General features: G+C 38.6%; 1 protein-coding gene across 5 annotated transcripts in view; it reads left to right on the top strand.

The window, feature by feature from the left end:
- The window catches only part of bsna (bassoon presynaptic cytomatrix protein a), a 103992-nt gene that overhangs the window by 87689 nt on the left and 2327 nt on the right, over positions 1-13976 (top strand). For 3 of the 5 annotated variants that reach the window (XR_003595935.1, XR_003595934.1, XR_003595930.1), the window contains exons 14-15: positions 723-864; positions 6902-11940. The gene's annotated coding sequence lies outside the window, so the exon portion shown is untranslated. The remainder of the gene's footprint in view (positions 1-722; positions 865-6901; positions 11941-13976) is intronic. The other 2 variants (XR_003595932.1, XR_003595931.1) reach the window with 2 other exon arrangements.

The raw sequence follows: 13976 nt of genomic DNA, 5'->3' as shown, positions 1-13976 counted from the left end.
TGTTGTTTGTATTCTACGGCGACTTTATTTTACAAGTCCCGTTTTGGAGGCCCTCCGACTTGTACATGAGGTAAAAATGAGGTATTTTGGGTCAATGATTCCTGAAAGAAGCGCCATGAAAAGGTTTCTTTGGAGTGCATCGGGTTTAGGAATAACTTTCATGAAGCTTTGTTGGATTGCTGCTGTGTGTGCAGTGTGTTGACTCTTGCTGGCCGTGAAGAGGAAGGGGGATGAAAGCGGTTTACCCAGTCTGCTCTGGGTTTGGTCTTCGTCTATTTGTTTCTCTTCCTCACTGTTATTTTCGGTCTCGACTGCTCTGCATGTTGCAGGGCGAGAGATTTAGCACTGACAGTAAGAACTTGTTTCCGACATAAAATCCCAAACAGACTGTGTGCCATCGCAGCAGGTTATTGGCTTTGATGTTGAGTGTCGTGAACTTTAGGGATTGCATTTGAGGCTTGGAAAGAATTACAGGTTCTAAACGTTTAAGCATTAAGTCTCAGTACAATAAATGTACGCATCACAATTGCAGGCCCGCTCCTCACTGCTAGGCTCGAATAAGTGACAGCTTTTTAAAGAATCTGCACTGGCACATCTTTATACACCACAGAACAATTTTATACTAGTGCAATACAAGCTTTAATTGATGTATGTCAATGTGAGACTTACATGAACTCCTAAAATACTGTTTTTAAATAGTAATGATAATAATGTGTTTGCAGGATTATGAAAAATGTCATAAATGAAGTCATGAGACCTCATACAAGAAAAACCTGTGAAGTTCCCCCTGCTTTTGTTTTCCTGAAAAAAGAGAAAGGAAGGGGAGAGAGAGGATGATGGCTGAGAGGAGAGCGGAGCGTTCTGGTGAGTACTTAGGTTTCACATGCACATAAAATCTTTTTAAACTTTTAAGTTAGGAGTTCTTTGGAACTCATTTTTTGTTGTTGTGTTTGAATCAACATATTTATTGTTTGTTATTTGATAACGGTGTGTATTCAAATCGATTCTTACATTCACAACCATAAGATAACTTTCGACTGGAATTTATGTTTTCAAGAAGAGTGAAAACAATTTTTTATCTTTTACCAGGTTCTGAAAGCATTGAAATGTAATCTCAAATGTACAAAAAATATCAAACAAATTCCACAATGTCATTTGTTGAAAAATTTAAAGTAAATAACGAACTCTGTGGAAGTTTTCCAATCCTTACACAATCACACGGGGCAAAGACCTCAAAAAACCAGTTGTTGCAATTCAATCAACGAATGTCCGTTAGGCATTTTTCTAACCTTCGTTTTATGTGGCGACGATAATTTACACGTGTAAAAACGTCTAGGTACAGCTGCCAGTCTCCTCAGTGACATTCCAGCAAATTCCTTCAACATCTAGATGTGTGACTCTTGCAGAAAGCGCAAAACAACTCTAGAACTTCAACTCTCCTTAGCAAGATACGTGTTAAAATCTGTATGCTCTTTTGGTTTAAGCTACATAAAATGTTTTGTTGTCAAAAAAAATCTTTTACCTTCCAACATCTGCTCAGACATTACATTTGTTCCCATAATCACATCATGCCACCCACGTAATCTGGTTTGTGTTATTACGATAATCTATGATTAGTGTTGATATCTTTCTCATCTGATCTATTACAAGATGCAGGTTGACCCGTCATCCAGTAGACTGCTATCAAATTAAAGCCGCATTATGTGAGTGATAACAGCTAATAACAATAATTTGGCTGTCTAACACGGACCGAAAGTGTTCTAATATACTCGAAGGAAAACGCCACACCACATCGAAACATCTGGAGTCCTGGTGTTCCACAAATAAGATTTATATCCATTTGGTGAGTTTAATTAGTTTTCCAAAGATGCTGAATTCCAGAAGCCAAGTTAAACTGGAAGTTTTCTTTGTGAGACTCTAATCCTGCTTTGTAATTTAATCCCCAGTTGTGAGTTTGCAGTCCTAAGGGGAGTGGAGGTGAGGGGGCCTTGACTAAAATATGTCTGCCTCTTTTTGCAGCCAAAACAAACTTGAATCCCTTTGGATGCTTCATGTCTCAGATCTGAGCATACAAAGGCAGAAAGAACACTCTGATCTCTCTGACAGGCCAGACAGTAAGGTACTTTTACCTTGGAAACATAAATATCTGACAGGATATTTTAAGCTGCGGAAATCCAAACTTTGTGACCTCGATTCTTTCCTTCCAATTTTACTTTAAGAGGTAGCTTCTGTGATAACCTACGAGGGCCACCCAGTTCTTTATTTAGTTAGATTTTTATTGCATGATTAGGCTACATCAAAGTACAGATACATTTTACATATTAGAATATTGTGGATTTTTTTTTCTCATTTTAGAAAGAGAAAGTCATATTGGTTAGAGTGAACATTTTTGAGTCTTTATTACTTGTAAATGTGATTGTAGCTAACAAAAAATTCGGCATCTCTGTAAAAATTGTGAAATTGTCATAAAAAACTGATGGTGTCAAACTCCAGTCAACTAATTAACGAGCAAATGCTTCCTGAGGCTCTCCGTCTGGCTCAATAGGCAAAATGAGGAAGTGCAAATGTCCAGAAGACACAATATACATTTTTTTCAACGTACCTGTATATTAAGATACATACTAAAGTAGAAACAGAAACAAGTTATGTACCAACACTGGGCTGAAAGACCACTCAGAAAAGAAGAACCATTATTCTAAAAGCCACATAAAAAGAAGAGTGTAGAGTAGAGTGTATGTTTGTTGCTGCAGGAGGGACTGGTGCAAAAAAAAAAAAAAAAATGCAATCAAAAGGAACGGACACTATGTGGAAATATTGAAGCAACCTCTCAGAGCATCAGCATGGTAATTAAAATCAAGAAAATGAATGGGTTTTGCAAAAGGACCATGACAGTTTGACCCAAGTCATTCAGCTTTAAAGACAATACTGGCATTTTTGGCATTCAGCAAATATAAATAATTCTGCTCGTTCTAACTGAGCTAACACGGGAAAGGTTTAGTCTGATTTAATGCCAGGTAGGGAGGAAGGGCGGACAGATGTTGCAAAACACATCCAACAATTGCGTGACTGTATATTATTTATTTATTTTTACCTTTTAGACATACTGACCCCTAAACAGACATCTCCGCAGGTTTCTTTAATCAGACGTGACAGGATGCTCTGTGTTGCAACTGTAAGAAGAAGCAGCAGAAATGGCTGCGTTGCTCTGCCTTGATAACAGTGGCTTCTGAAGCCTTTGATGCCGCAGCGGATGAAGGGCAGGCCTTGAAGTTGCCGGTTTATTTCACAGTGTGAATCCAGTGTTGCACTGAGTGTGTTTCTGCTCTGTGCAGCCATGCAGCGCTTAACTGCCTCGTGTGGCTGCTACTGTGGCAGGGTCTCTCTCTCTTTCTCTCTCTTTCTGTCAATCCTCCCACACACTACTCCAGCTTTCAAACATTTTTCTCTTCCTTTCCTCCATTTCTCATATAGACTCTCTCTCTCTCTCTCACTGATAAGATCCCCACTGTATCTTTCCCCCCCCCCCCCCCCCCTTTTTAGATCTTGCCTTGTTCTGCCTAAATACTGTGGTTATTTTCGTCTCTCTAAAAATGTTGTTGCCTCTACATACTGTGTCATTTTCTCTTCCTGGCATCATCTTCGTGTTATTTTTGTTTACAATACAGAGAGATTATGTCTGTACGTTCAATCTTCTCCCAGTGTTTTCGTGGAGGATGTTCCTTACAGAAACTAGCTGTGGGTGTTTGCTCCCATTCAGTCAAGGCAGCATTATGTAGGTTGGCTTCTGATGGCCTGACTCACTGCTCCACTTCAGCCCCAAAGGTGTTTGAAGAAGCTCTGGTCAGAGCTCTGCAGATATGTTTTCAACAATGAAAACGTTTTCTTTCTTTCTCTTGCTGTCCTCGATCCTGCTCGCCATGTTTGAATACGCGGCCCTTCGAATTCAACTGGCCCAGCGAGCCAGTTTTGTTTGTGTGTTTTTTTAATTATTATTATTCAAACGCGGTTATGTGCACCACTGTCCGTGTTCCAGTGTGTGTTCAGCAGAATCGATTAAGTTTGGTGATAGAACGCATGTTTGGAGAAGCTAAACCTGGGTCACACGCAGAGTGGGAAGGAAAAAGATGAGTTAAGTCATTTTATGGTAAACGTTCTGATGGGAATCGGGATAGAAACACTCTTTATTCCCCTTTAACTGGTTATTAAAACCATAAACTTTGATGTCTTCCACTGGGGTTCAATGAAATACAACAAAAGAAATTAATACAAGGTAAAGTAGTCCGTGTCAGTCTTTCAAAGATCTCTTCCTAGCAAAACTGTCTGATGATAAATGTATTCCTTCAGCAATCTTGTTACAGTGCCATTGCATCATGGCTTCTGAAGCTTTGTTTGTTTTGTTTTTTTAGCAGAGCTTAGAATGGAAATGATTGTTTGCTGTTTGACTAAATCCAGCATCAGGTGGCTGGCAACTTGTGCTTTTCTCTTGTGCTGATTATGTAAAAGGTTACGCACGAAGTTTGCATGCAAACAAATAACCAAAGTCGCAGCAGCGTTAGAAACGACTCCATTTTTCCTCCTGATCCAAGACCTGCTTTCGGTCTTCGATTAGGCCACCAAAAGTTCAAATGATGCTGAAAAGGTTCAATTTTAGAGCTTTAAAACCGAGGTGACACTCGGAGCCCCTGGTTTTACATCATGAGCCAGAGCAGGGTTCAAGTTTTAAAATGTTGTTGTAATGACTTATGTTTTTTAGCTTTACGATCAGCTTTATTAATAATAATAATAATAATAATTCCTGCATAAAGATGCCGAGGTTCATCATGTTATTGTGAATATCTAAGGCGTTAAGCAATGGCTCTGTGCAATTTGTTTTTCTTTTTTAAAGCCTCGATGGCTGTGAGGCGGCCTTGAAGTCCCAGAGAGTACAAGTGACTTTTCTCTCGTGTCGTCTGAAGCAGCACCACAACATGCGTCCTTCACATTGTGTCCCCATAGGAGCCACGTCAGCAGACTGACAGGCTGAGTTGGTAGTTCCTGTGGCCTCGTCTCTTTGCTTACCACAGCCGCTTTCTGCATGTTTTAACATGGAAGTTAGGTACCGCTCATGTACATAATGCGAAGCTATTTATTCCACGTTGCCACAGCATTTTTTTTTGACTGCAATTTTTTAATTCCAAAGAAACATCAGTTTGAATGGAAGGTATTACAGATGAAAGACTCTGGATGAAACAAGCATTAAATGAAGGCAGGTAGTTATGTGCTTTGTTTACGCACGTCACGGGGAAATCGTCAGAGCTGCATCTGCCGAAGACAAGAAAATCCGTGATTAACTCAGATGGGAGAGAGAGAAAAAACAGGTGTGAAAAACTGGGCTAACTCTAAAACAAATCAGAAGAAATTCACCTTAAATTATAGACGATATTCACAAAACAGGATATGTTGCAACCCAAATCAAACCTGATTTAACAACTGTGTCAAATACAATTTTAAATAGTGTTAAGAAACAGGAAAGCAACTCTTTAGCAGCAAACCTTTAAAGAACATCCTGCTGAAATTGCAGCACATCTTGATGAATCTTGATGGGTTCTACTGAAACCATCTGCATCCATGTGCTTTATTATTTTTTTAAGATATAAAGAAAGAACAATTTGAAATGTTGCATATTTTACACTCTCACTCAAAATATCAATGACAGAGTTTTCATGAATAGCTATATACTGTATATTGTTTGTCTATGTATAAAATATGCAGTGCAGTTTTGGACTCATACACCATCTGGTGGACACTTTTGTGTACTACATCTCGTGTTTGTGACCAAATTAGTGACGTTGTGCATTCCTAATGGGAGGAAGGGATTTCTTTCCCAGTCTGGCTATGTATGGAGAAGGAAAAAATAAAATTGAGCATCAGAAACTTTTCCAAAACATACAAATGTAACTTTCCAACAGCAACTTTCTCAAGATGTCCCCTTTTGCCCCATCTGCTACATCAAGCCTGCAGCTTAATAATTTAAGCAAATATCTCTTAATATTTGTGCCCAGATGTTTAAAACCGGGGAAAATATCTTAAAATTTCAGTGTGGAATGGGAAAGACATGGAAAACGGGTTTGGACTCTGGCAGAGGATCCTGCTGTTGTGCAAATGTGTTTGGGGGGAAACAAAGGAGAACTGTGTTTGATTGTCACTGTTTAATTGATCTGCTGCACAAGTTTCATTGGGTTTTTTAAATTAGATTTTTATTTTAAAAGAGAGATTATGAATTTGCTGAGGGGATCACAGACTCTGAGCAACTCACATTACAAAACTGTTGTTTGTTGAAGCTGAAAATGTCAACATTTACAGATCATGCATGTCCCATGACAGAAGAAGGTTCAAATGAATAAATCAGCTTTGCTTTTTTTTTTCTCTGCTTAAAGTGTGGCTCTCGCTTGCTTTCTTGCAGCCTGAATGAGCCATGCAGCTTATTTTAAACACCTCAATGATGCTGAAAATGGCTGACCTCTTAACTTCTTCACTCATTAACAACTTCCACATGGGGACATGTTGTGTGACCTGATAGTGCTTGTATATAGAGTTTTCTCTGAATGAAAAAAAAAAAAATACACTTTTGAGTTTATCACCAGTCAAGAATATTTAGGAAAAATGTTATCTGATTCCACACATGAGCTAATTTTTTTTTTTTTTCGTAGTACATTTCAGTGTAGACCCAGTGTATCTTCAGCTCTATTTAGATATCTGTACAACAATGTTTATTCATTTTCTCATGAATAAACATTATGCGTAAACAGGTTATTTGTAGAGGACCTACAGAGACATTCAATCATTAAAATGTTTTTGGTCAGTTTGAGGGTTTTTTTTTGTTTTTTTTTCACTTAATTCTCCTTTTTCTTCTGCTTTTCAGATCATTCCAAGCCCGAGCCGACATCCAGCTTCAGAAGGATCCCCATTGTTATGCAGCTTCTCTCAGAAAACCTGCAGAAGCTACAAACATCTACACCCCTACATGGAAACAGAGCAGCTGGGGGCTGAAAGTGACAGCAGAAGAAACAGCTGTACGACCGTGATCACCCTCCCTCCCAGCAGCGGGAGCCGTGTTCATGCAGAGGTCCCCCACAGCCCGACACGTGGATTTAAAAGTTACGTTGACTTGGTGCGGAGAACGGCTGACGACCGCATTTATCCACGAGAGCTGCTTTCATCCTAACTTCCTGTAGAAGGCGGTAGCTTGGTTTTCCAGTCCTGTGCTCAATCTTGAAGGAATATAAGTCACCTCTCCTCTTTTCTATCTTTTTCCAAAGCAAACAATGAGCAAAAAAAAAAAAAAAAGAAGTGAAAACTCACAGAGGCATCACAGGTTTTTCTTGCACGAAAGTCGTCTCATTAGACCACCGAATACCGACGAGGAAATCATCGAAACGTCACTATGAATGAAGCAGACGATGAAGAAGCGGCGGCCGACACAGCCCAAGCATGTCGCCACGCATTTATTATTTTTTTTATTTTCACCCTCTATCGACATTCCAGCTGAGGAACTGTGCCCTTCTACTTCACTTCTTTTGCGTTTCTTGAATGCCAGCTCTTCTTTCTTTCCACACCCCACTGCAACAGTTCACAAGTTGCCATGTCTTTAAACAAGAGTAGTGTGGATTTGAACTTGCAGAAAACATGGGAATGCATGGAACTTTATAACCAAGACCTTACACTGTTTCATCATTATGTAACTGAGGCCATAAAGACATCTGAGCTTAAAGGCGTAAATAATAGCAAAGAAAGGTTAAATAAGCAACACAAAGGATCTGGCCATGGGAATAAGAAGAGCTTTTTGTTTAATTTCCTTTTTTTATTAGTTTTTTTATGTTGTTGTTTTTTTTTTTTTTTAAGAAAGCTGTATGACTAAGTGAGGCAAATGAAACAGTGGGGTTACTTTCTAGCCAATTTAAAGCCATTAAGACAATATTTACTATCGGTTTATGTGTCAAATCTCCAAAATGCTCCACAATTTTGACTTTTAGTTAATATGCCTTTTTGTGTTTTTTTTTTTCTTCTTCTGTGTCAATTGCCTGTTTTTTATGTTGCAGTTTACCAACATCGCCTTAATTATTTCAAATGTTTCATTTTAAATCAGAAGCGGCGTATTTTTATGCCGTTAGGTAAGCTGGAACCACAGCCACAGAGAGGTTAATTTCTATTTTTTTACCTTAACATTGTTTTTCTTTATATATATATATATTTTCTTGTGATATGATTTTATTTATTTTCTAGCGTTTTGTTAAATTGAACTAGGCTCCCCTCCCGTTGACAGTTTTCAGACTCTTTGTTCCTATCAATAATTATGAAAGCAATAGAGCAAGAGGTAAGAAAGTGAATAGCACAATTTTGTGTCCTTTTCCAAAAATGTGTTGCCTTCGTTTGTGTGGTTTACCGCCAAAGCTCGGCTTTAGTGTGACTCAAACGCACCACTTGTTGGACTGTTGCTGTATGAACTTAGCAGAGAGCAGGAGTTCGGTGACGCCCAGACTGGCGGTTCGGACCGACGTGCTGCTTTCCTTCAGCTGGAGTCTGATCTGAGAGCACTGCAGGGCAGCAGAGAGGCGCAGAAAAGCAGCAGAGCTGGACCATTCATCACTTTTCAGTGTGGGAGGCAAGAGGGAGTGTTTGTTTTTGGAGGTTTTTATTGGGATTCTTCTGATTCTCCGAGATGGACTCCTTACACAGCTGTGTCCGCATGTGTCTTCACTCTTGTCAAATGTGAACCTGAAAGCACACTTGGAGTGGTGTCAGTGATCTTACTCAAAAAAAAAAACCTGCTGTCATGTGACTGAGGAACCAAAAATAACACACTCTGATGTGTCACAAAGTCACTCGCCTTTTTAAAAAAACAAACAAAAAAAAACGGCCTATTTTCTATCGCGGTGGGAGTTCAGACGTCTGACCCGACACCCCTTCTCCAAGACAACAGAAACAAATCTTTTCTCTCAGACTGTCAGTCACCTTGGAAATATTCTCAGGTCAGTATTCACCCTGCTTTTGCTCCTGCAGTGCATTGTGGGGAATCTGCGGTCCGGCCCTCATGACAGGGCCCAACTCGGCGAGGCCTCCTTCTCCACCTCCCCCTCTTTCTCCAAACCAACCAACTTCTGCTGTATATTGTCTTTGTGAACGCTTGCTGGGAACCTTCGCATGCTGCCCCGGCGCAGAGGAAAACCTCAGTCACCTCTATATTGTTCTTGTTCCTGACGTTTGTACGTATGCGTGTATGTATGTGCGTGTTCGGGGGTTCAGTATGCGAGTATATAAAAAATAATCATCACCTAATGTGGGGAAAAAAACAAAAAGTTCAACCACGACGAGCATCGCAGGCAAAGGAGGCAAAGTCGTTCTATGCAATGAATCCTGTTTGAGAAAAACCTGAGGCGGTGAAGGCATGTGAAGAATAACGTAGAAGGAAGTCGCAGTCATTGTTGATCACTCCTCAGTTAGAAACCATGTCTGCTTTGTTTCATTTCTGTGAAATTTTGTAATAAAAAACACGTCGCTTCTCCTTTGATATGGGGAGCTGAAGACATGTTCACAACAACTGGGAAATTTCACTTGTAACATGGCCAGGAAGCGCAGCTCACCAAGCCTTTTGGGCAGCAGTGAAATTGGTTAAAAGTATTTAAACAGTCATTGAGCTGAAACGCTGTCTGGTAAACAACAGCTCTATAATATATATGTAGATGGAGAGTGAAATGTCCAAGTTGTCATGAATACGTCTTTCCCAGTAATAACTTTGTTGATTAGTTTAGCAGAACTGAACTGGGTTCACAGAAAAGCTTTCTAAAGATTTATATACTTAACTATACTATAGGTGTTGGGCTGCTCAGGGCTTCTCTCCTGACCAGAAACAGAATTTGCTATAATAATGTCATTGTGCAGACAGTGCTTCTCCCCAGGACGTTTTGCTCTGATCTTAAAAGAAAAATCTAATTTAGGCATTTAAAAAATACACAAATAAATATAAATCTGTAGATTAGTTTTGAATTAAGTACTGTAAACGTCTACTGAAGCAAAAGTGCCCTATAAGATGTATCTTTCTATGGTGCAGTGAAGCACTATTCAGAGCATTCCTGATGTGATTATTTTTGGGTAACAGTGAATTTGGAGGCATGTGTCATTGTGGAATGTACACTGGAAAGTAAATGTACAGAGCAAAAATCATCTGCCAGTTTACATAAATGTGTTAGCTTTTTGGTAGCAGCACACTTAGGAAATGTGGCTAAAAATGAAGGTAATCCAAAAAAAAAATAAAAGTCATTTAAGGGGATGTCATGATCCGAAAAATAGGATTGCAATAGAGGCATTTTAAATGATCAACATTGAAGTCTCTGACTAAATTCCCAACACCTGAAGGTGTTTCTTGCATTTGCAGTTTTCATGCTAGCCACACACCCAGCAACTGCATGCACAATTTGAACACAACATTTTGTCAAGAATCACAATTTTAGGTAGGCATAGTTCCAAATATTTTTGTTTTGACTTTACAAATGTTAAAGTTTTCCATCCTTAAGAAGTACATTTACACCACAGTAAAGAAAAAAAAAAGTCCATATCAGGAGCAGCAGCTAGTTGTAGCTAGTTGTGTTAGGCGGGAGAGCTGTGTAGCTGAAACACCACAGATTCAATTTTAAGATGTTCAAAGCTAATTTTACTAAGAGGTAGTATATATTTCTCTGTAAGCCTTATTCACATTAACTCCAATCACTTTGAAATACGTTGCTAGCTGAACTATCAACATGTCGCATGCTTCACCAAACTACTCCCTACAAAAACAACAGCAGGAACAACACGAGAGTTTACTGAAGGTGGTAGGTGTATTTGTTGAGTCAGATATGATTTTATAAACAAATGGTAAAGCTATGTGCATTTTAGGTGCATTATCAGGAGATTATGGTCGCTTTCCTAACCTAGCTAACCCTCTGGTGGAGCAGCATATTGACTCTGACCTGAGGAAACTCCCACTGGGACAAATAAGCAAGGAAAACCTAAGTATCCAGAATGTCGCTGGTTAGATTATGTAATATGTGTTTCTTTTACTGCATATACATTCCATAGATGTTAATAAAATAGTTTATAGGGAACAAAAACCCCTGACTGAGACCTCAATTATATATGTGAAAAAAGATCCCTCCAAACCTTTTCAGAACTCTTATGACTTTCACAAATCACTTATCCATGTAAAAATAGTCTATATATTTTTTTGAAATATTAAAAATATAATTCATTCTATGTAAAAACTTATTTTATCAAACAGAGAGGAGATATTAAGATAACTGGAATAAAGGCTGAAACAAATCTAGCCACAAAAACACTATATGACGAAAGACATCTTATATAAAGATCGATCTATTGCTTATGTTATTGCACAACAAATATAATCAGATTGTCAAAGCATAAATAGAAATTCTGCCTAAACAGAGTTTATTTTATTTAATAAATGATATAGTGGCAAAGGTATTTTACCTTTGTTCCAAAAACGTAAACAGCAACATTTCATGCCTTTCATTGACCTCCAATAAGTTGGATGCACATGATCCAAACAGAGTTTATTTTACAGATGCACTTCCTCTAGATCAGTGTTTTAAACAAAATGAACAAAAACGTTAAAAGCAGATGATGCGCACGAAAGTCTAGATTTACCCAATTTAACACCAACTTCCTCTATTTTGTGTCTTACATTTTTGGAAGTTTGTAAAAAAAAAAATACATATATATATATAAAAATGAAAACAAAATAAAATGATTCTCAATCACTTCTGCCTCAGGAAAGCACACACGCGTAATGCAGCCTTGCAACGGAAGACATTCAGACGACGCTAGAAGACCGTGAGTGTGTTCATGCAGGTGCAGGACGTCAGTGGGTGTGTGTGTGTGTGTGTGTGTGCGTGTGTGTGTGTGTGTGTGAATGACACAGCCACTAGCACACGATTAGTAAGAAGAATTGTGCAGAAATAAGATTATTCCACTTCTTGTTTATATTTAATGTGTTTGCTTTTTATTTTCTTCTGTCTTTCCTTTTGCTCCTGCATGAATACAGCCAATGAAGATGACTTAAATATGCATAGCAGTAAGGGCTTCTATATTACAATACTGCTCACTGAAGAAAGCCATCCTGTTACTGCCCTCCAGCCAGTCATGGAGTCTCTGTCCTCACACTGCATGGTGTCTTTCTGTATCTAGACTAATCAGACCACAGCGTACGCATCACAGCCTGTTTTTTTCACCAATGTTTCAACTACAAAAGTCATGAAAAAAAAAACAATATCTCAATAAATGTTCCATTTATCTGCTTTCAAGTGGACTAAAGTTTCTATTAGTTTGCAATAGAAAACAAAAGCACAGACATGAATCTGTAAGAAGTCTGTGTTTTAAAAGAAGGCTTTGAACTTGATTAATCTGACTTCCACTGGAAGACTTTATACTTTTTTTTTTTTTTTTATGCACCGTCAGTCTCTTTTGGGACGTCCAGGCTGTGGGTGTTTGTTGTAAAACCCAAAGGTAGCATCTTTGTGCTCACACTGAGCATAGCTCCAGTGCCAGTGCTCTTTACCGTCGGTCAACGTGTGACAGGATGTGATGCAAGATTTTCAAACAAAACAAATGCGTATATAAATATATATATATATATATATATATAAAGTAAATGTTTCATATAGGTGAGAGGTCATAAGTAAAGAAGCAGCCATGAGGAAAATTGTCTGTTTGTCACCGTCATTTCATCTTTTATCTGTAAAAGTGACAAGTGCATGATCTGGACACCTTCCACATTTTCCCCTGTAAGCCCAACCACTACCCCAGCCACCTCTCTGACCTTTGACCCCCCCCCCCTACCTACCATCCTTATTCCAGTGTAAATACCAGATGTGAACCGACCGGAGTCCACTCCAAACAAACATGTAAATGCCATGTGGGACATGTCCTGTGCAACATGTAAATCTCAAGTCACCACCACACACACACGCAGACAGACACACACGTGCACAAGAGGCGTGTGAGAGAGAGAGAGGCCTTTATACTGCAAGCAGCGACCCCAGCTGCAGCGTATGCAAGCCAAGAACTCCCTGCCGAAACTTGTGCTTCTCTTTTTTTGTTTTTGTTTTGTTTGTGTACGAAAACGACAAAAACGAATCTACAAACCGGAGCCGTGATCAGCTGACAAACTGCATTGTGTTTGTACGTGGCTGGCTTGTATGGACGGTTTAAAAGTCATTATTATATTTAAAAGAAAAAAAAAAAAAAAAGAAATCATTGTATTCGGATATGGAATTGAAAAAAAAAAATATTGGTCTGTGTAGAGTTTCTATACATGTTGTGTTTGTTAAACGAGATGACATCTAAAACAAAACAAAAAAAAAATATATATATATATATGAGAAAAATATTTTGACTTCCAAGTTCAGGGTGGATCATTACGTGATGAAGATTCAGGGAGAAGGTGAACGAAACGATGAAAATAACCCAGCTGATCGAAGAAAAGAGTAAAAACAAAAAGAGCCTAAAAACGACAACAAAGTGTTCCATTCACTGTTGTAAGTGCAATGAGCTAAACTTCCTGTTTCCCTATTGTAAAACCTTGTGTATGTTTCTGTGTATTCCTCTTGTAAATGGGTGTAGTAGACCTGGTGCATCATGCCATGTAATGTGATGAATGACAAATTATGACCTTACAATACATTTCAATCAGGAAAATAAATAAAAGACAGATACATAAAACAAACCAAAAAATTGAACGTTTTTATTTTTATTCTATCCACCCATCCATCCATAGTTTGTTGATTTCTTAAATGTAGCAAAATCTTGTTTTACTAACTTAGCTATTGTTTTATTGTGCATTGACTGCTTTCCTTTCGTCAAGTTGATTCAGACGGAAAAATGAGACATCAGGAGAAGAGCAAAAGACTCTTGGATTATTAAGAGAAAAAAACTTTTATCCGTTT

Source organism: Xiphophorus couchianus, chromosome 1 (assembly GCF_001444195.1).
Source record: "Xiphophorus couchianus chromosome 1, X_couchianus-1.0, whole genome shotgun sequence".
NCBI classification, from domain to species: Eukaryota; Metazoa; Chordata; class Actinopteri; order Cyprinodontiformes; family Poeciliidae; genus Xiphophorus; species Xiphophorus couchianus.
This window is presented reverse-complemented; position numbering and strand designations above follow the sequence as displayed.